This window comes from Conger conger, chromosome 9, assembly GCF_963514075.1.
Source record: "Conger conger chromosome 9, fConCon1.1, whole genome shotgun sequence".
NCBI lineage: Eukaryota > Metazoa > Chordata > Actinopteri > Anguilliformes > Congridae > Conger > Conger conger.
The window spans coordinates 12867137-12893672 of NC_083768.1; the positions used below are offsets into that span (position 1 = coordinate 12867137).

Here is a 26536-nt window from a genome sequence, read left to right on the forward strand (position 1 = left end):
TTAAAGGCTGATTTTCCACATCGCTCCTGCATGTTAAAGGCTGATTTTTCCGCATAGGTACTGCATGTTAAAGGCTGATTTTCCACATAGGTTCTCCATGTTAAAGGCAGAGCTTTCACAAAGGGCCTGCAGTACGTGTTAAAGGGCAGCTATAGTGGCTTTGTGATAAAGGAATGAGGGTCTTGCAGCCAGCAGTAGAGGGCTGATGTGCAGAGCAGGCAGTGCAGTACTCTGGGCACATTAGAGCTGAACTTGTCTTTGAAAGTTGAGCACGAGCGTGTTCGCTGGAGGAAGCATTAGCCCTCAAATCATGTACCCACTCGCCTCGAGGAGGCCTGTGCCTGCGTGTGCCTGCGTGTGTGTGTGTGTGTGTGTGTGTGTGTGTCTGTGTGTCTGTGTGTCTGTTTGTGTCTGTGTGTGTCTGTGTCTGTGTGTCTGTGTGTCTGTGTGTCTGTGTGTGTGTGTCTGTGTGTCTGTGTGTCTGTGTGTCTGTGTGTCTGTGTGTCTGTGTGTCTGTGTCTGTGTGTCTGTGTGTCTGTGTCTGTGTCTGTGTCTGTCTGTGTCTGTCTGTGTCTGTGTGTGTCTGTGTGCGTGTGTGTGCGTGTCGGGAGGGGGAATGTTCAGTAGCTAGAGGGATTCAGCTTAAATCTGAACAGCTGATATGGAAACGTAATGGCCGCTACTGTAGGGAACAGCAGAGATGTGTGTTACTCCCAAGGCCTGATTCTAACTCCTGTGCCTCGTCTAGAGGAAATGGGCACTAGTGCTTTTTCACCTCCGTGGCTTTTGAATCGGGGCTAGTGTCTCCGCTTTACTGTCTGCATTGTGACTGTACCATCTCTCCCCTGTGTGTGTGTGTGAGTGTGCATTACCAACATCTCTCCCCTGTGTGTGTGTGTGAGTGTGTGTGCGCATGCGCACATGACCACCATCTCTCCCCTGAGTGTGTGTGTGTGTGTGTGTGTGTGTGCATTACCCCACATTGCTCCAGGGGGGATTGGAGCCTGTTTAGTTTAATCAAATGTAAGTCCCTTTGGACAAAAGTGTCAGCTAAATAACTGTAATGTGATGTCGGTTTTTGTTCCTGTAAGTTATTCTGGGTTAAAGAGACAGGGTTTTTATGCTGGGAATGAATCGGTGTTCAGGTTCCCGCTCTTCTGCCGTTCCCGTTGACTTCTCACATGATGGCTGCAGACCCTGTGAGCAGTGTCGGGAGAACAGACCTGTCGGAACATGCCAGCTACATGCACGTGGAAAACCATCCTCCATTTTGGCGGGATCTCCATTGCTCCGATGCCGTATCATGTTCATGTTCCTTTTAACGGTGCACGCTTGAGGAATGCAGGCCTACCAGTAAAGCAGAGTTGTGTGATTGACTTTCAATATCAGAAACAGGCTCAGCAGGAGGGGGGCAGGAGGGGGGCTCTAGTTAGCATCTGTTTGATTCGGCGGTTTGGGAAGCCAGGCAGCTATTAGCCCGGGGGTTGTGTCCCGTTATGATGTTATGCCAGTCCTTCTACAGAAAGCGAGGAGTGTAGTCTTTTTTTTTTGTTTAAACGGAAGAGAAGCGTGTCTGTTCTCTGTCTCCGTCCCTGGGGTCAGTCCGTGTCGTGCTGCGGGTGAGAGCTCCCAGCAGCCCTGTCACCAGGCCAGGAGGCGGCTACGGTCCGTCCGTGCGGACACTCTTCATACCTGGCCACCCTGATCGCCCCCCCAGGGCCTGTACGCGGTCCGGGTGTCTGCTCCCCCACGCTCACACCTGCTGCTCCAGAAGCAGCTACTGCTGGAACCAGAGCCCAGCGCTCAAATAAACGCGCTCATTGATCTAAAGTGAAGTGCAGCTATTATTTAAAAAAATAAAATAAAGGAGTAATTCAAATGGAAACAAAGATGAAAGCATAGAAAAGGGAGAAGTCAAAATCTGATACCGGCTTGCTTTCAGTTTCAGGATCCGTGTGTTGGGTTATTGATTAATTCGATTTACTGCGAACCTCTGTTGTCCAGTCGGGCACGGGAGCTTCTGCCCTGTCGTTAGCATATACTTAATCTTTTTCCCTTTTCTCACCCCTGTGGGTGGCTTCCAGTTGTGGCCCCTAGCGATGCCTGATGCCCAGAGCTGGACCGGATTGTCTGGTTTAAAAATGATGTTGTACACGTCTTGTTTGCAGTCCCAGCCGGACATTATAAATGTCTGGTATGAAAAACCGATTGCAGCTGGTGTGTATTGGATTTCTTTCTTCTACATCGTTACACTGGGGTTAAAGCGTGACACTGCCCCCCACCCCCCAACCCCCAGTCGTTGAATGGTTTCGACAGACGCCCCCCTCACCTCCATGTCCACATTCAGTTATGACCGTGTGCGTGTGTGTGGTGGATGGTGTCCAGTTTTGACTAATTCTGAATCTGGTGACCCTATTTAGTCTTGACCTGTGATCCGCTTTAAGAAGGCGCTGAAGGAGACTGGTCGGAGGAGCGACTGGTTTTTCACACGCAGCTGCGTTTAGCAGACTGTGATAGCCGCTGTTCTAACCTGTGAAACCCAGACCACGCGTAACTTGAACCCTAACCCCAGTGAGAAGAAGCCCGGTTCGTCTTGGGCTGGAGTCAGGATATTACTGACAACCCTCCATGTTGCTTAAAAGTTAAAGTTTGAGAGTTTCTGTTCTGTTAGAGAATCGCCAAGTGTTAAAATTTGTAGCATCAGTTGGTTGCGCATAAGATCCTTTGGTCTGTCATATCATATGCTGCCAATGTATTATTGTTATCGTGCTTTTGTTTCAAAGAGTTTATGGTTGCTTTTTTCCTTGATGGTAGAACTATGTAGCATGAATTAATTTTTATTTTATTAGCCTTATCACTATTCCAGAAGAAACAACTATACAGTAACTGTAGATGTAGTGTTTTGTGTGACAATGCTGGCTTAATAACAGAAGTTTAATATGCTTTGAGCATTAAAATGTGTTTTATTTCATTTAAAAATGCCAGCTGTGTTAAATGTAAAGACACCCACAAGCTTGCCCCTCTCGCGTCATAGGTGGAGGACTATGAGTAAATGTCAGTATTTTCCACACCTCATGAATGGCAGTTATCGTCCTCTGCTCTACAATGAAGAGGCGATAAGCTGAGAGCCCAGAGCATTCACCAAAATGGCTGAGTGATCCTTTCATGGCAGCACACACATTTCAGCAAGCAGACTGTGTTTCTTCTTCTGTGAATCCTGCACATTCTTCTGAAACTCTGCTACCGATGGCTTTTTATTTTAGTTTGAGGGACAGTGAATACAGAGCACCTCTTTCTGATGCAATATTACATGCCATGATGGTCGGCTGGAAGTTTGAAATCTTGGCTACATTGGACAAAATCATGCTGTTCTCCATTTCAGTTGTTCGTTCCATACTTGACTATTTAAACAACATATAAAGGGCATGTTTAATGTGAGGAAATAGTTTTTGGCAGTTATAGTTTGAATAAAATTGAGTCTACAAATTTGTTTCATACTATTGCCCCCTTTCTCTGCTGACTTTTGAAAGGTCAGCCAATTGTATCACCCAGGGTTCCCATCTCTTCAAACTGAATTTGATTCCATTCCAACCTCTATCCTGAGTTCATCCTTCATGTGAAAGGGCACTCTGGCAGAGATGCTGATTTGCTGTGAACGATAACACAGGGGCAGAAGGATTGAGAGAGATTCACTAATGGGAAGCCACTTCCCTTACAGAGCTCCCGAGCAAGAAGTGAACAAACTGGCTTCCCGTGACCCCCTTCCTGCTGCGTCACCCTGTTGAAAGGCAATAGTAGCACTCTATCTGCTACCTTGTTTACTATCAAAGCTATGCCTCATCGCAATAATTGTGTCAAGCTGATTTACAAACGAGATGAGTGAGGAGCTAAAATGGCTGACGCGGCTCTGGTGTGTGGTCAGAGCTTATGGGTCACCCAAGTACATTTGTGAATAGTAATGAGAAAATCAATGTTTATGAGGATCAGTGGGCATGGTTATCTGTAACAGGCAGGTTAATGTTTTTTTCTGCTGGGGAGAGTAATCTTCTAAAGCAGTGTTTCTCTACTCCAGTCCTCGACCCACTTGCCAGAATGTTTTTTTGTAACCAGGAACTCACGCACCTCATTTAACTAATCAAGGGGATTTTTGATGGTTTGATTTGGCTCAGTCATTAAATCAGGTGTGTGTGAGTTCCTGGTGACAACAAAAACCTTCTGGCAAGTGGGTCCCGAGGATTGGAATTGAGAAACACTTTTCTCGTGTTCAGGTGAGTTGGTTATTGATGGCAAATTATAGTTCCACCTGCTATAAAGTTCAACCCATCAATAATTCTTTCCATGCTGTGACTCAGTCTTATGGAGACCAAGAAACTCCCACATCTGTGTATCACACTGCGTGACAACATAAGTCCATGGATCATTATTATACAGTTCAAGAAGTCTCACAAGGTGTAGAATATACACTTGTACGCTTGTGTGCATCTATCACAACTCTGTATTTTGCTAGACCCACATTGTGTTCTCATTTGATATGTTCTACAGCAGGGGTGTCAAACTCCAGTCCTGGAGGGCCGCAGTGTCCGCTGGTTTTTTGGTGCGTTTCAGCAGGAGAGATGCATTTCTGAGTCTTTCATTGGCTAAAGGGTTCACACACCTTGTTCTCAAGGCCTTAATTGGCTGCTGATTGAAAGGAAACCACAAACACCTGCAGACATTGCTGCCCTCCGGGAGTGGAGTTTGACACTCCCCGTTTTACGGTATGTGCAGATTCGTGCAGATTCATGGAGCTGTTGAACAGCAGGTTACCGCCCCGGTGCCTCAGCCTCTGCTCCCGGCTGCCAGACGTTCGACAGATGGCAGGAGTACCCACGAACGGAGGCGTGTTGCTCCCCGGAGCTCTCTCTAGGGCAGCTCAGCTCTCACCGTGCAGAGAAAAATTAATTTTGGGCGTCTGAGGTGTCGCTTAGACAGGAAGTGACACCTTCGCCTGGAGCCGGCGCCTTCCTGGGCCGCTCGGTCCCCGAGCTGTCACACGTCTGTCCGGAGCGCCCCGCGCCCCGCGTGAGAGGCCGCCGCAGTGGGCGGGGCGCGGAGCGCTCCCGGAGGGCGGCAATGTCTGCAGGCGTTTGTGGTTTCCTTTTCAATCAGCAGCCAATTAAGGCCTTGAGAACAAGCTGTGTGAACTCTTTAGCCAATGAAAGACTGTGTAAAATGTATCTCTCATGCTGAAACGCACCAATAAACCAGCAGACACTGCGGCCCTCCGGGACTGGAGTTTGACACCCCTGCTGTAGAACATATCAAATGAGAATACAATGTGGGTCTAGCAAAATACAGAGTTGTGATAGATGCACAGAAGCGTACAAGTGTATATTCTACATCTTGTGAGACTTCTTGAACTGTATGATAATGATCCACGGCATGGGTTCTGGGTGGGTGGCCTTTTGTGGCCGCATTATACTCATGACGTTGTTGAACGGATGTGATTGTGTCATAACGGTAAATGGTCAGCATTTATATAGCACCTTTATCCTGTACAATTGATGCTTCTCATTCGCACATTCATACACACATTAACGGTGATTGGCTGCCATGCAAGGCACCGACCAGCTCATCAGGAGCATTTGGTGGTTAGGTGTCTTGCTCAGGGACTCTTCGACACACCCGGGGCGGGATCGAACCGGCAACCCTCCGACTGCCAGACGACTGCTCTTACCGCCTGAGCCAATGTTTCCCAATGTTGTGACATTGCCTGGACGGATGTGACCACATTATGTGACATTGTTGCGATGGATTTGTCCTGCTCGGTCGCCGGCGAATGCATGGACCTGCAAACGGGCATCGTTTTCTCGCATAAGTGTATGTGACGCATTAAGGATGGATGGAGAGGCTTGGTGTGACTCTGTTGTTTACCGTCTTGGCTCCCGCAGTCCCCAGAACAGCTGTTGTGCTGCGGTGTGTATGGAGCAGTGGAGCCTGATGGAGCCGCAGATGGCTCCACAGGTTAATGGCGTGCGACGCTGAAGCCCCCTAAGTGGGTTTGAATAAAAACCCATAAACCATGTGAGCCGTCTGCCTTGACGGACAGCCCCGAGTCTGCACGCGTGGTTTTTTATCCCTCAGCGAGTCATTGGTACGCAATTTCATTTTAAAAAAGTGGTGGAAAGTTCCGGTTATTTGTTCAGCTGTAAAGCGATAAAACTGCGATGTTACTCCACACACAAACTACACTTAGAAAACAGACGGTGAAACTGGCACTCTTTCAGTTACGAATGACAAAAGGCGCTGTTTAAAGGTTAAATAACCACAAACCATATTCTGTGAATGTTCACCGTGGCCGTCTCAATTAGTTACCGGCAGAACCTCACCAGAATAGCTCTCTTAAAACGTGCCGTTGAGGTCACACCAGGGGCAGATGAGGACCATCAAAGGTGAGGACCTCGGATCGGTCAGGTTTCTTCTCCTGTTGACCTTTCGAGCTTCCTCTATGTCTAGTCTCGCTTCTCCTCTGGCTAATCTGGAGTCTAATAAAAGGGCCTTGTGTCCGCCACACGTCCACAGCACATCTCACACATACCAAAACGTCTGTCAACAACGGCCCGAACTATTAAAACAGCACTTCCTGTTTTGCAAATGAGCTGGTTCTTTTTGTGTGCATGGTGCACAGGGACACGTTTTGAGTTCTGAGTTGCAGCCTTGCAGGGGTGACTTAACGGCCACGAGTGGAAGGATTCCTTTTTTTCAAAATGCTGCTGTTAGTGACTGACAATAGTTAGTGACTAACAATGATCAGTCGAGCACAGAATCTAAAACAATTCTGTATTTGACCCAGGTCTGTTCTGCTCTTGGGCCTGAGGGATAGGCGTATTAAGCGGGGCTGCCGCACGGGGTGGTGTGGGCTGTATTTTGGCTCATTTCTCCGCTCCATGTCCACCTCCCCTCTGTCTGAGAAACTGTTTCATTAGAGGAGCAATAACACCCTCCCCCTTCAGTTGTTAATGAAAACTGTGGTGCGATCAGCTTCAAAAATAAACCACTGGAACATGAATCCCCATAGAAAGGGTTGGACTGAAACGCAACGCTGTTCAGGTTAAGTGAGATTGTGTGTTGGTACATTACATTACATTATTGGCATTTAGCAGACGCTCTTATCCAGAGCGACGTACAGTTGATTAGACTAAGCAGGAGACCGTCCTCCCCTGGAGCAATGCAGGGTTAAGGGCCTTGCTCAAGCGCCCAACGGCTGTGCGGATCTTATTGTGGCTACACCGGGGATCGAACCACCAACCTTGCCTGTCCCAGTCATTTACCTTAACCACTACACTACAGGCCGCCCTGTAGATCAGAAACAGTAGGTAGGTAGATGAGGAAGTAAGAGACTGGATAACCGGTTGCAGATTCGGTGTAGTTATCCAGGATGGCCTTTCTGTTTGTGACGGTTAGGGATAATGGAGTGCATTTAGACTGGGGGGGGGGGGGGGGGGCGGGGGTGATGAGAGTTTGGGGTCAGGAGGGTCGCTAATGGGCCAGATAAGTGAGGTCCCTGCAGTGCTGTGGCCCATGAGAGGGTGTGGGAGAGATTGCGTTCCATGAGCGATTAGCAGGAATATACCACATATGCATGTACTGGCCCACCCGATGTATGCATTATTTTTTTCCATTTCATTTTTAAAATGTTTTCCATATTTTCGTTATTAATAAATAACTTGAATGCTATGGCACAGGCTCTATGCTTCCTGTGGTAGATTTTCACATACCCGATAAGTATAAATTTAGTTTGGCAAGTAGAATGCTTATCAATTTACATGACCAGGAAATGTAGGTGTGAGGAACCCTTCACATCGGACCAGTGCAGCAAACGATCTGCACACTTCTGCTCCTCGGCCGACAGCGCTATGTAAAAGTATTTGTCCCCTTTCTAGACTTTCTCTTATTGCGTATTTCTCATACTAAATGGTTTCAGATTATGACACAAAATGTAATATTAGACAAAGAGAACCTGAGTAAACACAAAGGCATTATTTAATTTATTAGCTGACACGTTTATCAAAAGTGATTAGACTAAGCGGGGGACAATCCCATGGAGCAATGTGGTGTTAAGGGCCTTGCTCAAGGGCCCAACAGCTGCACAGATCTTACTGTGGCTACACTGGGGCTTTAAGTGGTCCCAGTCAAGCACCTTAGCCGCTAGGCTATACCCTGCTCCTGGCTCATCCTCCATTAAACTTTGATAGTTGAATGTTAGTTGATCATTTTTAGGATACAAACACAAGGCCTTTCCCTTTTATATCCACTGTTAGGAATACAGGAAGATTGATGCAGCATTTGGAAACAGCCCTGACATGAAATGCATAATTCAGCACTACAGCCTACTGAAAAAACGCTGACTCTGCTTTCATAAGCGAGTGCATCTGCTCGGTGACATTTCTCTGAAGTACAGTACGGTGAATTCAGTAAGATCGTGTACAGATGATCTACAGTATGAGAACTAAGTGTCCTCATCCATGGCTGAATGCTGAACTAAGTTTACCTCTCCCACTTTAAACATTTCTGAGTGTGTCTCAGCCTTGTGCTAACGGCCGTTGACTTACGATGACATGATGTGTGTGTAATCAGGCAAATGTGGTTGAATGTCTTGATGACAGATGCATTTGAGTGTATAGCCAGAGCGTGATTAATTAGTGTGTGTTTCCCTGGACTTATGTATGTATATACAGAAGAGAGGCTTTTCATCACACTGTAGTAGCACTGGACCATCATCCAAATTAGCTTTTCTTCCTCAAGTCAGTCACTAAGTACAAGGCAAATATGACCTTCTGGTAGGTGTGTGCGTGAGCAACATTTCTCCATGTTTGCTTTTTGAGAGAAACTAAGATGAGTTGACGCGTTGTTCCATACCGTACTCGGTGTGTTCTCTGTGTGTGCGGCAGTGCTCCTTCATTAGTATTTCTCTTGCTATGTTCTTGTCTCACTTTATATAGGTTGCTGAATAGGTACCTGATTCTCAAATGTTTTGTATTGCATGTACTTGAATGTGTTTGAGTGTATGTACTGTAGTTATTTATTTATTAGTTTTTATTTATGTATTTGTTTTGTTTATTTATTTATTTGTTTACTTGCCAGGGACAATTAACAAAAAAACATTCATCTCAATTAATGAGAGGAGATGATTTGCACCAGATCTGAGCTCATAGCTAATTTTCAACCGCAGTCCCTGGGCAGGTTGATTCAAAAATATTCGATAACTTGTACGTACTACTCCACATCCCTGCATACTGCTACACCACCTAGTATAGGTAGAAAAGTTAGGACTGCCTGCCCTGTGTTCAGCTAAGGGTTTCATGCTTCTCACAGCCCCCTGTCCCCCCCGCCCCCCCAGACACTGACCCCCCAAGAGAACTGAGACCAGGCCGTCTGCCGGGCTGGACCTTGGACCCCTGAGATCTGACGCCCCCTGCTGGTGAATACTGATCCCTGCACAACTTTTCACTTGTTTTGCATCCATCTTAATCTGTATGACTGCATGCTATGCTTTCCCTGCCCCATGTGGTGTACGTTAAGACGCAGCGCTGGAATGTTCCAGAAATGCAGCCCGGGGCTGTTTAGGATATGTAGGCATTGGGAGGAGTTCAAGGGATTAATCCCGGCGTATATATCTGTCAATGTCGATTTGACACTCGGCACCGAATGAAATATCCAGGGCTCGGCGAGGAAAGCTACAAAGAAATATGACTCTGTCGCCGTGCTCCTGAGGTGTTTCCTGCCCGAAGCGTGGTGAGTCTGTTGACAGGACCTTGAAGCCGGAACACGGTGTGCAGCCTTCTGCTGCGGCTTCAGGTTGACGGAGGGGCTGAAGCTCATTTGGTATTCATTGGCTGAAAGGATTGTCCAAATCCGCTGGCTTTTGCTGCCGCTCGCCTGAGAATCTCACCGAGAGGGCGTTTTCCACTGCTTATCATTTCTAACATTCAGACTTTTATGGAAAAAACCCCCCCCCAAAAAAACCATTTTAATGCAATAATATTAACAACGTTCGTCATATCTTCAGGATAAATCCGTTCGTTCTCTTTTAAAATCGGCAAATGTTACACTGGCTGAGTGTGTCCCGAGAGCACCGTCTGTCATCTACGGTCATCTTTGTCTTGTAATTAAGTTAGAGTTGTGCTCTTTTGTTCTTATAATAGCTGTGATCATCTCTCCTCCGCATGCTCTTGTTGTTCTGATAAGAGTCTCTCTGTTAGAGTGGGCCGGAGTGTAGCTCGTTCAGGCTCATTACGACCCATTAGGACAGCGCAGAAAGCCGTCCCAGTGTCTCCGCTCTGTCCTGTTGCCCTGCCTCGCAGCTCCGAGCGGCAATTTTATACACACTTTCATTTTTCTGTTTACTTACTCAGAAAGTACAGCACTTACTTAAATGTGCTCGTGAGTGTTTAGGACAAAGGACATTATAGCGTGATTGAAGAGGCCTAATTTAGTCTCCTCCGTGGCTAGAAGCACAATCACTAGCGTTAAAATACTGCTCCTTCTGCAAGACAAATGGCCCTTTTTAAAAAGTGCCGTTTTAATATACTCTTATTTTCTGTCACACAGCGTGTCCATTAGTATATCACTCTTGTTTTTCCACCTGTGGGCGATGCTAGGGTTCCCTCTGGGCTTGCCTCTCTCAAGTTAAAAGCTTTCTCCGCTCTTCTTCTGGCTGAGAAGTGAACCTCGGTCACAAAGGTCAGAGGTCCTTGAACACCACTACTGAGTTTTGGCCCCTCCCCTTCTTTCTCTTTATCATCGTATTCCAGAGCTGGGCACTCATATTTGATTTAGAGATATTGTATCTCTTAGAACTTACATGGCATCTCTGAAAAATGTATATAATTTATCATATCAATTATCTGGTTTACCAGCCCAACATTGTTTACCACCCACATGGTTTGGTCATGTGAGCTTTGAACCAACCTTACTAGTTACTGAAATAAGAAATGTAGTACATGGTGTCAATTTCCAAACATAATGTTTGTGTGACGTTAAAGAAATGTCTGTTAGGGTGATGTGAACAAAGATGGGAACATTTGGAACAGCAAATACAGTTGTTTTGCTGTTACACACTGCTACTCTGTACATCACAGACTGCAGTATTGGATCATAAAACATGTCTGCATTACTGTATGCAGCTTGTGGAGAGGAGCTCTTGAAACATCTGAATGAAGAATGTGTGTGAATGACCGCGAAAGAGCGGACTCACTGACTGGGTTGCTAGGGAACCGCCTTAAACACCATAAACAAAGCAGACTACCCCGGCTAACCACCTGCTGAGACGACTTAAGACATTAGCCTCTAGTCAAACATCATCTGACCCTTCCCACTAGTGTCCCAACACATAATGTACTCTAGGATATACACACACACACACACACACACACATACACACACTCAGGGGCGTCTGTCCTTTAAGTTGTGGACTCAATACTCTGTTGTCCCTGCGGTAGGCCCGTATTTTCCCCTCTTCACACCTCTGTGGCTAATTGTTGTTTTTAGAGTGGAAGCCTCTGTTTTGGTTATCTAGAGCGTGTTTGAGCTTGTGGTTAGAGGGGGAAATTGTATGCAAAATATTATTCTGGGCGTACAACTGAGTGAAGATCAGATAAGGAGCCATTCCGGTTCTGTATATTGAAAGTAAATATCAGTGGAGAATAAACATTTTAAGATGAGAAGTTAAGCTGACCTTGTATGTCACATGTTAAAAGGTAGTTTATTTGGTAACCGTACTGTTTTTCCTGTGTTCACTTAAACATGTGTGGTTTCAGTTACGTTTCGGCAGGTCTGATTATGATCCTAACCGATGTCTTTTTCCCCTCTAGCTTTTGAGACCTGGAACTGAGGAGTCATTAGTGAAAGGTAGGTTCTTTCGCTTTATCCTCTATTCATTCCGTTCCGCGTTCTCCGCCGGTTCATTACTAACTGACCCGAGACCTCCACTCTGTGGGCCTCCACTCTGCCATTTTCCATTTTGTTTTCCTCTTTTTCTATTCATCCTGACGTGCTGTAGATCATTTTCCAAATGTAATCATCCAATATGGCAGTTTTGTGCTTCCAGAGTAATGTCGTGAAAACAGGCCAAGACCCACTGCCAGCTGTGCAATTTCAATTTAAAGTAATTTGGGTCACCTTGTTCCCTCCATCCTTTGCTTTTGGAGACTGTGGACGATGCAAGGGGAATGCGTTACTGCTTTAACCTCCTAAGACCCGCACTCTTTTTTGGTGTGCATTTTTAATTTCCCTTTGCTATTTGGGCTTATTGGGACCTGATAAGTATAAAAACTAAGCATCATCTTTTGACGTGATGTAGTTTTTGAGAAAAATGATGTCCATGTGGACTCTCGGTCTTAAGAATGAAGTATTATGGTTGTACAGCCCAAAATGTGGAGTCCACGCATGTGTACGCCGGGTCTTAGGAGGTTAAACCGCTTGGTTCCGTGCACTTGGTGTATTTGTGAGGGTAAGATGTGGGTTCTTCATTCTACAGCCCCTGGCTGGTGTCTGTATTGTTCTTTCATGGTTGGAATTATGTTACGATTTCTACGAAAATAAAAATAAAAAGGAAAGAAATTCAGACACAGGGTACAACGGGTTAGTGGTTAAGGTACATGACTGGGATCCGCAAGGTCGGTGGTTCGATCCCCGGTGTAGCCACAATAAGATCCGCGCAGACGTTGGGCCCTTGAGCAAGGCCCTTACCCCTGCATTGCTCCAGGGGAGGATTGTCTCCTGCTTAGTCTAATCAACTGTACGTCGCTCTGCCAAATGGCATTAATGTAATGTAATGTAATGTGCCCCCCCCCTCCCGTTTCCATGGAGCTACCTGTGTAGGCGTTGCCAAGGCAGCATGGGCCTTTGCTTGTAGCGCAGAGACCCGTGTTCCTGACCGCGGGAGCGGGCACACCGACGCAGCAGGGGCCGGTATTCCCGAACTCCGTGTGGAATTGCGACTTGTACTTGGGGTCTGTAGCGGATTGGGAGGACCAGAGGCCCTGCCAGCCCTCGGGGCACTCCTCATTCTGCGTCAGTGCTGCACACTTTCTCTCAGTCACTGCTGGGAAAGGACTGATCGGTTGTTCTTTTAAGAGTCAGGTCCAGGGGATGATGGCTGGTTTCCCTGTGGTGAGGCGTGAGAGGAGGAGCAATGCTGCCACCTACTGGTTATGTTTTGAACTGAAATGGAATAAGTCTGAGCTGCGGTTAATTGCAGTGGGCCACAGCAGTGTGGCAGGTGACGTGAAAACTTAGTCCTTGGCTGAGTAGTATTGCTAATAAATGATGGTGAAGTGCTATTTGTTTTGCTCTGAAACACTTTTATTTATTTATTTTAGACTGGGATTGTTACACTAGTTCTGTATGTGGTTGATGAGCTTAGTAAGCTTTATTTATTGATGTATTGCTCTATTTTTCCCTCGATATTTCATGATCTCACGACGTAATCATCCTATTTTTAAGTGTTAATTTGTGACATTTGACCATTTCAATTCAAACACATTCGGGGTGTAGAGCAAAATCTCTTATATGGGGCAGTGTTCATGCTGCAATATTTGCCCTTGACTACACAACTCTCTGTAAATTCTCAACATGACGATTCCACCGGGGAAGAAAGCAGACAGGCGGTGTCTTTATCAGTATCACGAGAGCCTGGAGAAGCTCGGCGAGGTCGAAAGGCGTTTGCGGAGGAGGATACGAAACCGTCTCCCGGAGGGCACGTTTTTCCAGGCCGTTCGGAATGTAGAATCAGCTGAGACGCGGAGGGGCGGCGAGGTGACCTCATTCGCTGCGTCTTTTTTATGGCGGACATTGTTCGCGGCTCCCCGGGAGAGACGCGGCAGCTGTTGAGCTACAGACCCGCCATTAATCAGCGTCCCGCTGGAACCGCGGCGACCGAAACCGTGACGACAGGAACCGTGACGACCCCGCCCTCAACGGGGGCTGCAGGTTTCACCGGTGTGAGATTTTCTCCTCGCGTGGGTACAAACGCACCTGCGGAGAAGATGATGGAGTGAGGCGCAGCCTCATTTGATTCCCAACAGTGACCGCTCAAATTTGTCATTTAGCCGTTCACACTTTCAGTAATGTTAAGGCTTATCGCACTATACCGCGTGCCACGGATGCTGTGGCTGACGCGTATTCAGTGCAAATGCCTATTAAACGCAGTGAAAATGCCACGAGCTGCCTGCACTTATAATGGTTTTTAGAATGGAAAGGTTAATGAATAAAGGATAACTCAAAGTAAATATGACCTATGCCTCAGAAAAAAGCTTTAGTGTTATTATTTTGGCCCAGGGCGTGGGGGTTTATTGAATGTAGGTCGTTGTCTTACGCATACGTCAAGGTCATCAGTGAGGTGGGAACTTGACGCTCTTTTGGATTTACTGCTGTTCCTCTGGCACTTCCATTAACGACGGCCCGTTTTATACCGCTTTTTGGCTAATCCTTTAGGTTGTGACATTTCTCCAGGCAGTTTTGAAAAGGTCAGGCTGGACAGACTGGCACGTGTGTGTGAGATTATTTTATATAGTATATTAATTAACCTGACATTATATGGAATGCATTCATCATGCATAGATTTGTACACGTGTGTATAATATACCTTCGGTCAAGTATGTTAACTTCAATCCTTCATGGGCAATCTCGAGTTTTCAGATTGCAGCAGTATGCGTACACTTGTCTGGACTACTTTTCCAAATCTGATTTTAACAGTCCAAAGCACTCTGACAGCGAATTCTCTGTAATGAGATAATTGTGAAGGAAACGGAGTGTCTTAGCTGGCACCCAGGCGGGAGAAGAGGAGGGTGTACAGTCGGGTGGTGGATGCGGCAGTAGCCCTAGCCCTGTTCCACCGGTGCAGATCTCCCTCGAAATGCAGTGAAAGCCGGCCCCCTTTCTGGCCACTAGGTGGCGACACCGGCAAGCACCTGGAATCCTGTCGTTGCCGGGCAGATGAGATTTGCTGCCCGGTTACTAACTGCTTTCATGGCTGTTGGAGGATATTGGAGTTGAAGGGAATGAATGTAGGTCATTTAGCTTAGGTGCTGTAGAATGCATGTCTCCTGAATCCAGTGTGTTTATTAACTGGAAAGTTTTGTTTGATATAACGTTTCCACTACGTTGTAACAACATTGTGATAGCTGGGGTACTCCCCCTTACCCTGTCAGTGAGGAATCGTGAGATTCCAAGTTTTCCAATCTCATTATTGGTTGATGAATTCCAGTCAGAAATCAGCTCTGTCCAGTCAGCTTCTGTGCGTGGTCAGCTTTAGGTAGTGGCTGTTACTCCAGCCCTGAGCCCTGCTGTCTGACTGCAGTGGATCTCATCATGAGTCTGGGGAGGAGGGTATACACAAGGGCGTGGCGCTCTGCACACGTGTGTTACAGCAGGGCTGGGCTCCATACATACGTGTTACAGCAAGGCGGGGCGCCTTACATGTGTGTTACAGAAGGGTGGGGCTCTGTACATGCGTGTTACAGCAGGGTGGGGCTCTGTACATGCGTGTTACAGCAGGGTGGGGCTCTGTGCATGTGTGTTACAGCAGGGCTGGGCTCCATACATACATGTTACAGCAGGGCTGGGCTCCATACATACGTGTTACAGCAGGGTGGGGCTCTGTGCATGTGTGTTACAGAAGGGTGGGGCTCTGTACATGCGTGTTACAGCAGGGTGGGGCTCTGTACATACGTGTTACAGCAGGGTGGGGCTCTGTACATACGTGTTACAGCAGGGCTGGGCTCCATACATACGTGTTACAGCAGGGTGGGGCTCTGTGCATGTGTGTTACAGCAGGGTGGGGCTCTGTGCATGTGTGTTACAGCAGGGTGGGGCTCTGTACATGCGTGTTACAGCAAGGCTGGGGCTCCATACATACGTGTTACAGCAGGGTGGGGCTCCATACATGCGTGTTACAGCAGGGTGGGGCTCCATACATACGTGTTACAGCAGGGCGGGGCTCTGTACATGCGTGTTACAGAAGGGTGGCGCTCTGCACACGTGTGTTACAGAAGGGTGTGGGGCTCTGTACATGCGTGTTACAGCAGGGTGGGGCTCTGTACATGCGTGTTACAGCAGGGTGGGGCTCTGCATGCGTGTTACAGCAGGGTGGGGCTTTGTGCATGCGTGTTACAGGAGGGTGGGGCTCTGTACATGCGTGTTACAGCAGGGTGGGGCTTTGTGCATGTGTGTTACAGCAGGGTGTGGCTCTGTGCATGCATGTTACAGCAGGGTGGGGCTCTGTGCATGCGTGTTACAGCAGGGTGGGGCTCTGTACATGTGTGTTACAGCAGGGTGGGGCTCTGTGCATGTGTGTTACAGAAGGGTGGGGCTCTGTGCATGTGTGTTACAGAAGGGTGTGGGGCTCTGTACATGCGTGTTACAGCAGGGTGGGGCTCTGTACATGCGTGTTACAGCAGGGTGGGGCTCTGTGCATGCGTGTTACAGCAGGGCGGGGCTCTGTACATGCGTGTTACAGCAGGGTGGGGCTCTGTGCATGCGTGTTACAGAAGGGTGGCGCTCTGCACACGTGTGTTACAGAAGGGTGTGGGGCTCTGTACATGCGTGTTACAGCAGGGTGGGGCTCTGTGCATGCGTGTTACAGAAGGGTGGCGCTCTGCACACGTGTGTTACAGAAGGGTGTGGGGCTCTGTACATGCGTGTTACAGCAGGGTGGGGCTCTGTACATGCGTGTTACAGCAGGGTGGGGCTCTGTGCATGCGTGTTACAGCAGGGTGGGGCTTTGTGCATGCGTGTTACAGGAGGGTGGGGCTCTGTACATGCGTGTTACAGCAGGGTGGGGCTCTGTACATACGTGTTACAGCAGGGTGGGGCTTTGTGCATGCATGTTACAGCAGGGTGGGGCTCTGTACATGGTGTTACAGCAGGGTGGGGCTCTGTACATACAGCAGGGCTCATCTGCAGTCAGTCTCTCACTACTACCTCAAAGGAAGGCTCCCGTGTTGAAAGCTCTGCAAACCCAACCGCCCTGATTTAAAATGGCGCTCTCAGCCAACCTGCTGAGTTCATTGCTCTCGGCCTGACTCTACATTTCTTCTTTCTTTTCATCCAAGAACGGATCTTGTAATTAGCAGCTTTAGCCATGCTCTCCTGTCCAACCCCCCCCCCCCTCCCCATCTATACCAGCACATCCCCTTGAACATCGTCCAACACTGAAAACACCCGTGCCAAAATGCAGCAGAATAAATTAATATTTTATTAGGGCTGTGTGAAGCTGGAGAAAAACGGTGGTTGGAAGCATTTTGCGTGCGTAATTAATGCACGGGTACATTTAGCTAATTCATAAGAAATACAAGGGTTTGTGGAGACGGAGTGGGTTTTGTTTCAAGTGCCAGCGTCATATGCAGCCGTGCCCCCAGCGCTGCCACTAATTTCCTCAAAGAAACGGAAGTGTTTCACATTCACAGACGCTTCGGTGGCAGAAACAGAGGTGTCATTCACTGACCGTCCTGCCCGCATTACTCCCATGGTGCACTGCGTCATCACCGTGACGATCTGACCGGTCACGGACCGTGGGCCCCTGCTCATTACGGGCCCCGGTCAGGGTTCCTTCCTCTTCTAATTAAAGCGTGCGTGTGTATATCTGCCACCGTCGGATCAATATTAATTGAATTAATTTATTATGTCATTTATTTTCATCTGCATCACGCCCTTTATGCTTACTTAATGACCGTAATTGCTTGCCAAGGTAAACGAACCGTATATCTCATGCCGCTATTTTTAAACCGATGGAATGTCAAACAATAAAAAAAAATGTGTTACATTTGCCCCCCCCCCCCCGCCCCTTCGTCTCATCTTGTCATTTTATTTCAGTCAGTTCCAGGGCCTGCAGAGGCTCACAGTGGCGCTGAACTGTCTGTGGCACGGGGGGTGTCTCGAGTCGCCTCGATCTAAATCCACGCCGTAAAAAGAGGGCCGGCGCCATCACTCACTGAAAGCACCGGGGAGCTGACACGCCAAGCTAGCGCTAACGCAACCGCGGGGGGGACAGGCTTCTCGCCCCTGCGTTTCTGCAACGTCGCCACAACCTTGCTGCACCATTAACCCGCTAAAGGCGTGAGGTCACAAACGCCAGGCTAGAACATTCACAGCTGGACGTTCTGATGCTGATGTCACAATCACTACTGGTAATTGAGAGCAGTGGAGCTCTAGAACACCGACTTGGAATTTTGAAAAGACGTCCGAAAGGCCTTCTCTTCAAAGAGTTTACGACCTGAGTCGTCTTGCACCGGCTCGATGCTCTGGCCTCCTTGCCCTTGTCACAAGGTCGTTCACAAGTGCCGGTTTTTTTTACTGCATCGTTCCGCCGCTTGCGGTGGGGTGTAATGCGATATCGTAGCCTGCGCTAATACCAACTGTGTACACATTAATGCAGAGCGCTAGGCTGGGGTAATGAACTTCCTGGGATGGGTTTAAACAGCCCCCAGGCGATCATGAATATTTTAGACAGCAGGTATCTTGTCGTGTGGGCTGCGGGGAACGCAGTGCGCGTGCGGCTACGCGCGTGTCCTCTAGGGGGCGATCTAGGACTGCCGAACGGAGACGCATCCTGACAGCAGGAGCACAGTCTTGCAGACTTTGAGCCTGGCTCTGGCTGCTCTTTGAAGCCCTGCTCTTGCTAAGCCCTGCCTGTCCGCACTGTCAAAATGTGTTGTGAAGAAAGACAGGGCTAAGGCAGGTGCTAACCTGTTCATCGCATCCGACACACAGCCTACCTGCCCACGTCTGTTTGAGAAGATAAAATCCCAACCCCAGCTTTACGCTTCGGGATTTTACGAGGGCACGCGATGCACATATCTGATTTTGATCACCTTTGCTAAGGCAGGTATTGCAGTGAGAATCTGATCTGGGTGCGGCTGGAAGGCAGGCCGTCACGAGCACTGTGTGATGTGCCTGACGGGGTTCCGGGGGATTTAACCCTTTGATGAGTAGGTTTTCTTGGAATGTTTTGTCAAAATTCTAAGTTGGTGTTCTGGAACTCAATTTTGCTTCGAGTTACCAGTGCTGATTGTTACATCAGCATCGCAATGTTCCGTTGAGAACATTGTAATTGCATATGTGTGACCTCACACCGTAAGGGGTTAATGCGGTGAAATGTGGAGATGGGTGTTTCACCGTTATGTGCAGTTTTAGTGGCTTTAAGGGGAAAATGCAGGGGTGGGTGTGTCTCTGATTTTGTGCTGATGAACACATGTGGGAGCCAGATTGGAGGCTAGAGGGGCTGGCCGCTTCTTATCCAAACCCCCCCAAATAACCTTGCCCCCCCCCCCCCACACACGCACACACACACACACGCTGCATCCTCAGGCCCCCAATAGCTAAGCTTTGAGTGACAGCCCGTCATCATTCGTCAAGTGGTGCAGCATACAGACAGTGGAATTTTACCATGAAAAAAAAACTCACCACAACTCTGCAAAAAAGTAACAATTGCCTAGATATACAGAGAAACTCAAGTCTGCCACTAAATCTTTTTCTTTCTCGTATAATTGACATTAAAAGCATAATTAAAGGCAATAAGAATACTCTGTACAGCAGGGAATTTTGCTGTGGTGGATCTCTGTGCTCTGACTGACTGACCCTGTGGGAGAACTGCACACACCCTGTCAGGGGGAACTGCACACACCCTGTCAGGGGGAACTGCACACACCCTGACCCAGTGGGAGAACTGCAGACACCCTGACCCTGTCAGAGGGAACTGCACACACCCTGACCCTGTCAGAGGGAAGTGCACCCGCCCTGGTCCTGTCAGAGGGGAACTGCATGCACCTTGACCCTGTGGGGGAACTGCACACACCCTGACCCTGTCAGAGGGAAGTGCACCCGCCCTGGTCCTGTCAGAGGGGAACTGCACGCACCCTGACCCTGTCAGGGGGAACTGCACACCCTCCTCGGCCCTACGTGTCCTCCCTAAGCCGAGCACCGCTATCCCACGTAGAGGCTGTGAGCACACACACCTCCCCGTGTCCCGGAGCACACACACGCCTCCCACGCCGCGTTCTCACAGTCCTCCTGCAGCGTTGCCATGGCAGAACCGGGCGCCGTCACGCCTCCAGCTAAAGCCACGGCTGCCACGCCCACCGGCGCCGCGCGGTGACGTCACCGGGGCGAGACGGGACTTGTGTCGGGGACAGAATGCAGTTGGGCGGGGAACATTTGGGTACGTCTCCCAGGATACCAGCATCTTCAATCTTTTAATGCTCGGTGAGCGTGGGATTAACTGCCAGTCAGTCAAGTTTTCGTTTCCGACTTGCAGTCCAGGTGAAAGGTGTGTGTGTGTGTCCTATAAAAATGACATTACATCTTGAAGAGAACAGAGCTGGCCTTTTCCTGCCGCTAACGCAGGGGTGCCAAACCCAATTCCCAGGGGGCCACAGTGTCCAGGGGTGTTCCTGGTTTCCTTCCAATCAGCTGCCAGTTAAGGCCTTGAGAACAAGGTTTGTGCATTCTTTAGCCAATCAATTAATTAAATGAACCACTAGTGCCGAGAACATCCAGAAAACCAGCAGATACTGCTGCCCTCCAGGACTGGAGTTAAACTTGCAGACACTGTGGCCCTCCAGGCCTGGAGTTAAACCTGCAGATACTGCGGCTTTCCAGGACTGGAGTTAAACCTGCAGACACTGTGGCCCTCCAGGACTGGAGTTAAACGTGCAGACACTGCGGCTTTCCAGGACTGGAGTTAAACTTGCAGACACTGTGGCCCTCCAGGACTGGAGTTAAACCTGCAGACACTGTAGGCTTCCAGGACTGGAGTTAAACCTACAAACACTGTGGCCCTCCAGGACTGGAGTTAAACCTGCAGACACTGTAGGCTTCCAGGACTGGAGTTAAACCAGCAGACACTGCGGCCCTCCAGGAGTGGAGTTTGGCACCTGTACACTAAAGTGTAAATAAGGCTTAGTTTATGTAAAAGCTTGACGGTATCTAACACCACATCAAGCCGGGTCATGAAAGCTGTTTTCAGAATATCTGCCTCCACTGCATGTCCTGGCAAGATATGCCACACAGTGACCGCTTTCTGTGTGGAAAAAAAAAACTTTTTACTGAAGAATTAATTCTTCACTAATGTCCATGTGTGACCCCCTCTTTCTGCTGACAGAACTCAACGCGAAGCATCTCCTGCAGTTCACGTCAAGGCTTTTACATTCTTAAAAGGGATTAAGCATTAAATCATCCCCCAAGTCTCCTGCAAAGTTCACCCTTCAACATCTAAGGCTGCAACCTGAAAAACATAAACCCAGGGAAAGGTCTACCTAATAAAGTGCTCGCTGAGTGTAGACCCATCTGTGCGGTCGTTTATAGTTGGATGGAAATATTAGAGAAATATCAGGTTTTGTTTGAATTTTTCTGAATGTGTCCTTATTTACCCGGCTGAGTCCCATCGGAGTAAAAGCCTATTTTTCAAGGCAGCCTTGGCAGAGAGTTTGTAACACGCAGCACTAATTAATGAGCTACCCCCTCCCATTACCCCCCCCCCCCCCCCTCCTTTAGTGCCTTTTGGAGATGCACAGGAAGCACTTGATCCTGCCCTAACCTAATGGATTTTAATAATGCTAATAGCCAGGCGCGTGCGCTCTGAGATTTTGTAATTGATCGCTCCGCGACCGTTTCATTTCCACGCACCACGACGGGAGTGTTTGATGGGAACGTGACCCCCCCCCTCCACTGACGGGGAGGGGCGCCCGTTCCTAATTGCGTGCGGAATTTGTGCCGACTGGAGGGAACGCGGCGGACATTTGGCTTGCAGATGAGAGTGATGTTTCCCGCCGGGTCGATCCGGCCGATTCAGCACCTTCCCCCCCCCGCTCGCCGACGTCACCCCGGGCGTAATTCACCGGAGAAACGCGCGTAATTCACATCCCCGCGCCGTGTCCTCCGCCTCAGTAAAGCCACGAGCGCGTTGGCGCGGTGCGCTGTTGAAATCCGTCCCCCTTTTTTTTTTAGTATGCGGCGTCGCGGTTTCGGGTGAATATGAAGTCTGAAAATCACCTGCGCTTGTCGGCGGAATGTTGAGAGGCGCGGGTGATTGACAGCCTCCTTTAGGCTCGCCCACTTGTCCCTGCAGTGTTTAGCGGGCTCAGATCTCTCAGCGAGAGGCTGGCGCGTGCGGGTAACGCGCTGAAATGCGGCTGTTCCCCGTTCACATCATCCCGCCGCCTCCCCCGCTTCCCCGGCTTCGCCCACGGGGCTCGTTCCACAACAGCGATGAGTGAACAAAATATCATTTTATTAAGAATAATAACGGGAAAAAAAAAACTACTGTGGGAAAGGGGGGGGGGGGGTGGGGGACTAAACAGGATGGAGACAACAGACAGTGAGTTTGAGTGTTTGATAGCAGGGAGGATGTGATTCTGCCTCCGCCTGTCCTCATTCTGAGTGAACTTGTGGAGGGTGATGAGCTGTTCCCTCAGGGAGGGGGAGAGCGGAGCGGGGCGTGGTGCGGCTCTGTGGATGTCTGGTGCTGCACATCTCTGTGGAGGGTGGGGCTGCATTTCCCCCCCGAAACGCGCCGTTATTGGGGCGTGGTCAGTTGGGTGAGGGGCAAGGGGATTGGGGACGGAGGCGGGGTCAGGTGTGTAACAGGGCGGGTAGTTTGGGTGAGGAGTGGGGTCTTTTGGGTTGAGGGGCAGGTCGGTTGAGTGAGGGGCGGGTCTTTTGGGTGAGGGGCTGGTCAGTTTGGGTGAGGGGGCGGGTCAGTTTGGGTGAGGGGCAGGGTTGGTTGAGTGAGGGGCAGGGTTGGTTAAGTGAGGGGGCGGGTCAGATTGGGTGAGTGACAGGTCAGGTTGGCTGAGGGGCAGTGGTAATTGGGTACAGGACAGCGCAATGAGTGTGTACTACAGCCCTGGCTCCAGTATGGCTCCTCGGGGCCCTCAGTCAGCTTGGGGGCCGGCGGCTCTGTGGCCCTCAGTCAGCTCGGGGGCAGTGGCTCTGTGGCCCTCAGTCAGCTCGGGCCCTCAGTCAGCTCGGGGGCCCTCAGTCAGCTTGGGGGCCGGCGGCTCTGTCGCGCTGCTCCAGCAGGCCCCTGGTGTGCCGGGGCGCTAATGCGACGTGTCACCGGGAGAATGTGGGTCAGGTTAAAAACAGCCCCTCCCCTGCTGCCGTCTGGCCGAGAAATGCCCCCCCCCCACGCCGCGGCCCATGTGACAGGCGGGAGCAGGCGGGCGGGCGGGGGGCGGTGCGTTCACGCGGGCGGGCAGGGGGCGGGCGGGCGCGGGGCGGGCGGAGGGGGGCGTTGCGTTCACGCGGGCGGGGCTGTTGTAGTAGTGTAGCTGCGAGCACATGGACTCTCACTCAGCCCTGCTAGACACCGTCGGGCTCTCCCCCGCTCTCTCCCTCTCTCCTCCTCTCTCCTCCTCTTTCCCCCTCTCTCCTCTACTCTCCTCCACTCTCCCCCACTCTCCTCCTCTTCCCCCCTCTCTCCTCTCCTCCACTCTCCCCTACTCTCCTCCACTCTCCTCCACTCTCCCCTACTCTCTTCCACTCTCTTCCTCTCTCCCCCACTCTCCTCCTCTTTCCTCCTCTCTCCTCTTATCTCCTCTTCTCTCCCCCGCTCTCCTCCAGAGCAGCTCTTATTGCTTTTAATTATGCTTTTAATGTCAATTATACGAGAAAGAAAAAGATTTAGTGGCAGACTTGAGTTTCTCTGTATATCTAGGCAATTGTTACCTTGGCCCAGGATAGAGGATAATGACATTTAACCTCCTTCCTACACAACGGTGTTCACTGCCCATGCGCTTACCGTTCACCAATTAGTGGAAGGATATTATATGATTAAAAATATGATTTAGATTAAAAGCACAGCCATGTTTGTAGCACGGCATTTATCATAATAGGTTATTTATACTGTATGTCATTTATTTCTTTGTAATTGGACTGAACTGACCGGAGGGAGAAAATTATATTTAGCATTTCATGAACAATATTCAGCATGAAATTTCATGATGAAAAACCTGGTGAAAGAGGCAGAAGTCCCAGAGCAGGGAGCTTAGCTTCATAACTGATATATTGCTCCTTTTATAGTGGCAGACTTCAGCAGCCTCTGTTTTTCCCAGTCCGCATTCATATATGCATACGCTCCTCAGACTCACCGCTGAGCGCCGCTCCTTCGCAGGGCCTCTCCTGATTGGCCGAGGGCTTGTTTTTTGGCTCCATGGATACAGCGGAGTGCTGAGAGATTCTCGGCAGCCAATGGGAGCGCGGCTCCGGAGTGCCGTTGTGAAATGGGCGACCCCCCCCTCCCCCCCCCCCCCCCCCTCCCTTCACCCAGAGGCACACAAGCTCTCAGAGGGGGGCAAAACAAAAACAAGCCTGGCTTTCTGCTGTCCGGACCCTGGTGCCCAGCCTGCCAGCTGCACCCAGGGGGGTTAACCCCCCCCCCCCCTCACCCCCTATCGAGCGCCCAACACTATCTCTGTCCCCCTTTACCCCATTTCTTTTGGCTCAGTCAGCGCTCTCTCTGCTCATTACCGCACGCATACCAACCCCCCACTGTTACGATACCGGCTTATTAATTCAGCCATTAGACCCTATGTTTATTCTGCATTACCCCCTTAAATTAAATTTTCTTCCCTTTTAAGTGTCAAGTACACAGATTGCGCATTAAACCTGCTTTCTGTGCATAAAGCTTTAAACGTATTTTATTGAAACAATTATTGAAGCCTTCAAATGAGCAGAGGAATGCGGTTAAGTGTGTTTATTTCCCCAGAATCTGAATGGTCCGTAATTAATTATGAATATCAGTTATGAATATATTCAGTGCAGTCATGTAGTTATACATACAGTCTGTCTTTGATTCTTGGGTGATCTAAGTCTAAGCCTCAGATGCAGGTTTTTCAGGGTCACGATGAAGGAAGTCTGTGAGAGCTGCGAACACGCGTCAGTGTTGGCGTCTCGTTTCACGGTCGGCGTGTTTGGTGAGAGGGCACGCAGCTCGACCTCTGTCTAACCGGTCTGGATCTGCGAACACACGGCAGTGTTGGCGTCTCGTTTTACGGTTGGCGTGTTTGGTGAGAGGGCACGCAGCTCGACCTCTTGTCTGACCGGTCTGGATCTGCGAACACACGTGAGTGTTGGCGTCTCGTTTCACGGTTGGCGTGTTTGGTAAGAGGGCACGCAGCTCGACCTCTGTCTAACCGGCGCAGTCTGGATTACGGCCCCTCAGACGCCGCACTTCGGCCGCAGAAAATCCCTCTCCTTTCCGTGACCTCATTTTGCTAATTAAATGTGTGATCTCAGGGCTCTTTGGGGGGGGGGGGGGGGGGAGTCGCATGCTGGCTGGAAGGTGGCAGCAAAGAGCTTGGGTGAAGCCCTGCCCTCCTGTGGTGGTGGGGGGACTGCACTGCCTGGTAAACAGCAGCCATATTACTTATTCATGATCAGGACTGACAGAAACCAACAGCGGGCGAAAGGGCGGGGGGGGCTCCCCCACTGTGTTGAAGGGGTTAAATCGGGGGTTGCCAGCCCAGGTCTTGGAGAGCCGCAGGATGTGCTGGCTTTCGTTGTTACTCAGGACTGAAAGCAGTTCATCACACGGTTGACTCCCCTCACCTTGTTTCTTTGGGTCTGAATCGGTTGCTGATTTTAAGGTGGAGCACACCATGCGGCTGTCCAGGACTGTCGACCCTTGGGTTAAACCATCGAGAGCAGGGGTCCCCCGACATACCCTGTCCCACCCCTGGGTTAAACCATCGAGAGCAGGGGTCCCCCGACAAACCCTGTCCCACCTTTACACCAGGCATCACTCAGCAGCCGACACCCGCCTGGGTTAAACCATCGAGAGCAGGGGTCCCCCAACATACCCTGTCCCACCCCTGGGTTAAACCATCTTCAGTAGGGGTTCCCCTGACATACCCCGTCCCACCTCTCACCAGCCCACACCCCCAGGAGAGGTCAGATGATCGTGAGAGAGCCTGGTGGGTGGTGAACAGAACCAGCTCTCAGACCCAAAGCCCAGACGCCTGACGGGTCGGCGTTCCCTCCGTGGTTCCGTGAGGTCCTCCAGAGCTCTGTGACCGGACCAGGGTGTGCAGCCCTGCTATCCGTGTCTGAAGGCATTCCTTTCCCTTATTTGTGCCGCGCGAGAGCCCGGTTCTGGACTCAACCCAGGCAGGGTGAGTAGAACCAGGGCTGGATGGGACACAGCTGCCGGAGCCTGGCTTGGGTTTGTGCGGCGGGGCCAGGATTTGGTCCGGAACATTCCGGGTTTCAGTCTGGGTTCCCAGGTGAGGCGCTGCTGTTGAAGGGTGAAATCCTGTCAGTTCATATCCACGCTGAGAGAAGATTTGCAGGTTGTGTAAGTACGTGTGCCAGACCCCAAGTGTGCAAGTTGAACTTTTGAACTTCAGGACTGCTGGTCCTTTGACCCTCACCTCTGTAGACAGCGCCTGGGTGCTCAAGTCCCTTCACAAACGGAGCCTTTTCACCAAAACCCCAGATTCCCACATGCGTTTTCCTGCTGACTGGCAAATGACTGATTGCACCTTAATAATATATTATT

The 26536-nt window shown here is 49.8% G+C and overlaps 1 protein-coding gene across 3 annotated transcripts in view; it reads left to right on the forward strand.

Annotated features, from left to right (window-relative positions):
• Window positions 1-26536, forward strand: part of LOC133137592 (CYFIP-related Rac1 interactor B-like) — a 57726-nt gene that overhangs the window by 8998 nt on the left and 22192 nt on the right. Inside the window, exons 2-3 of one of the 3 annotated variants that reach the window (XM_061255935.1) lie at window positions 9380-9460; window positions 11853-11889. The gene's annotated coding sequence lies outside the window, so the exon portion shown is untranslated. Of the gene's footprint in view, window positions 1-9354; window positions 9461-11852; window positions 11890-26536 lie in introns of those variants that run through there. The other 2 variants (XM_061255936.1, XM_061255937.1) reach the window with 2 other exon arrangements.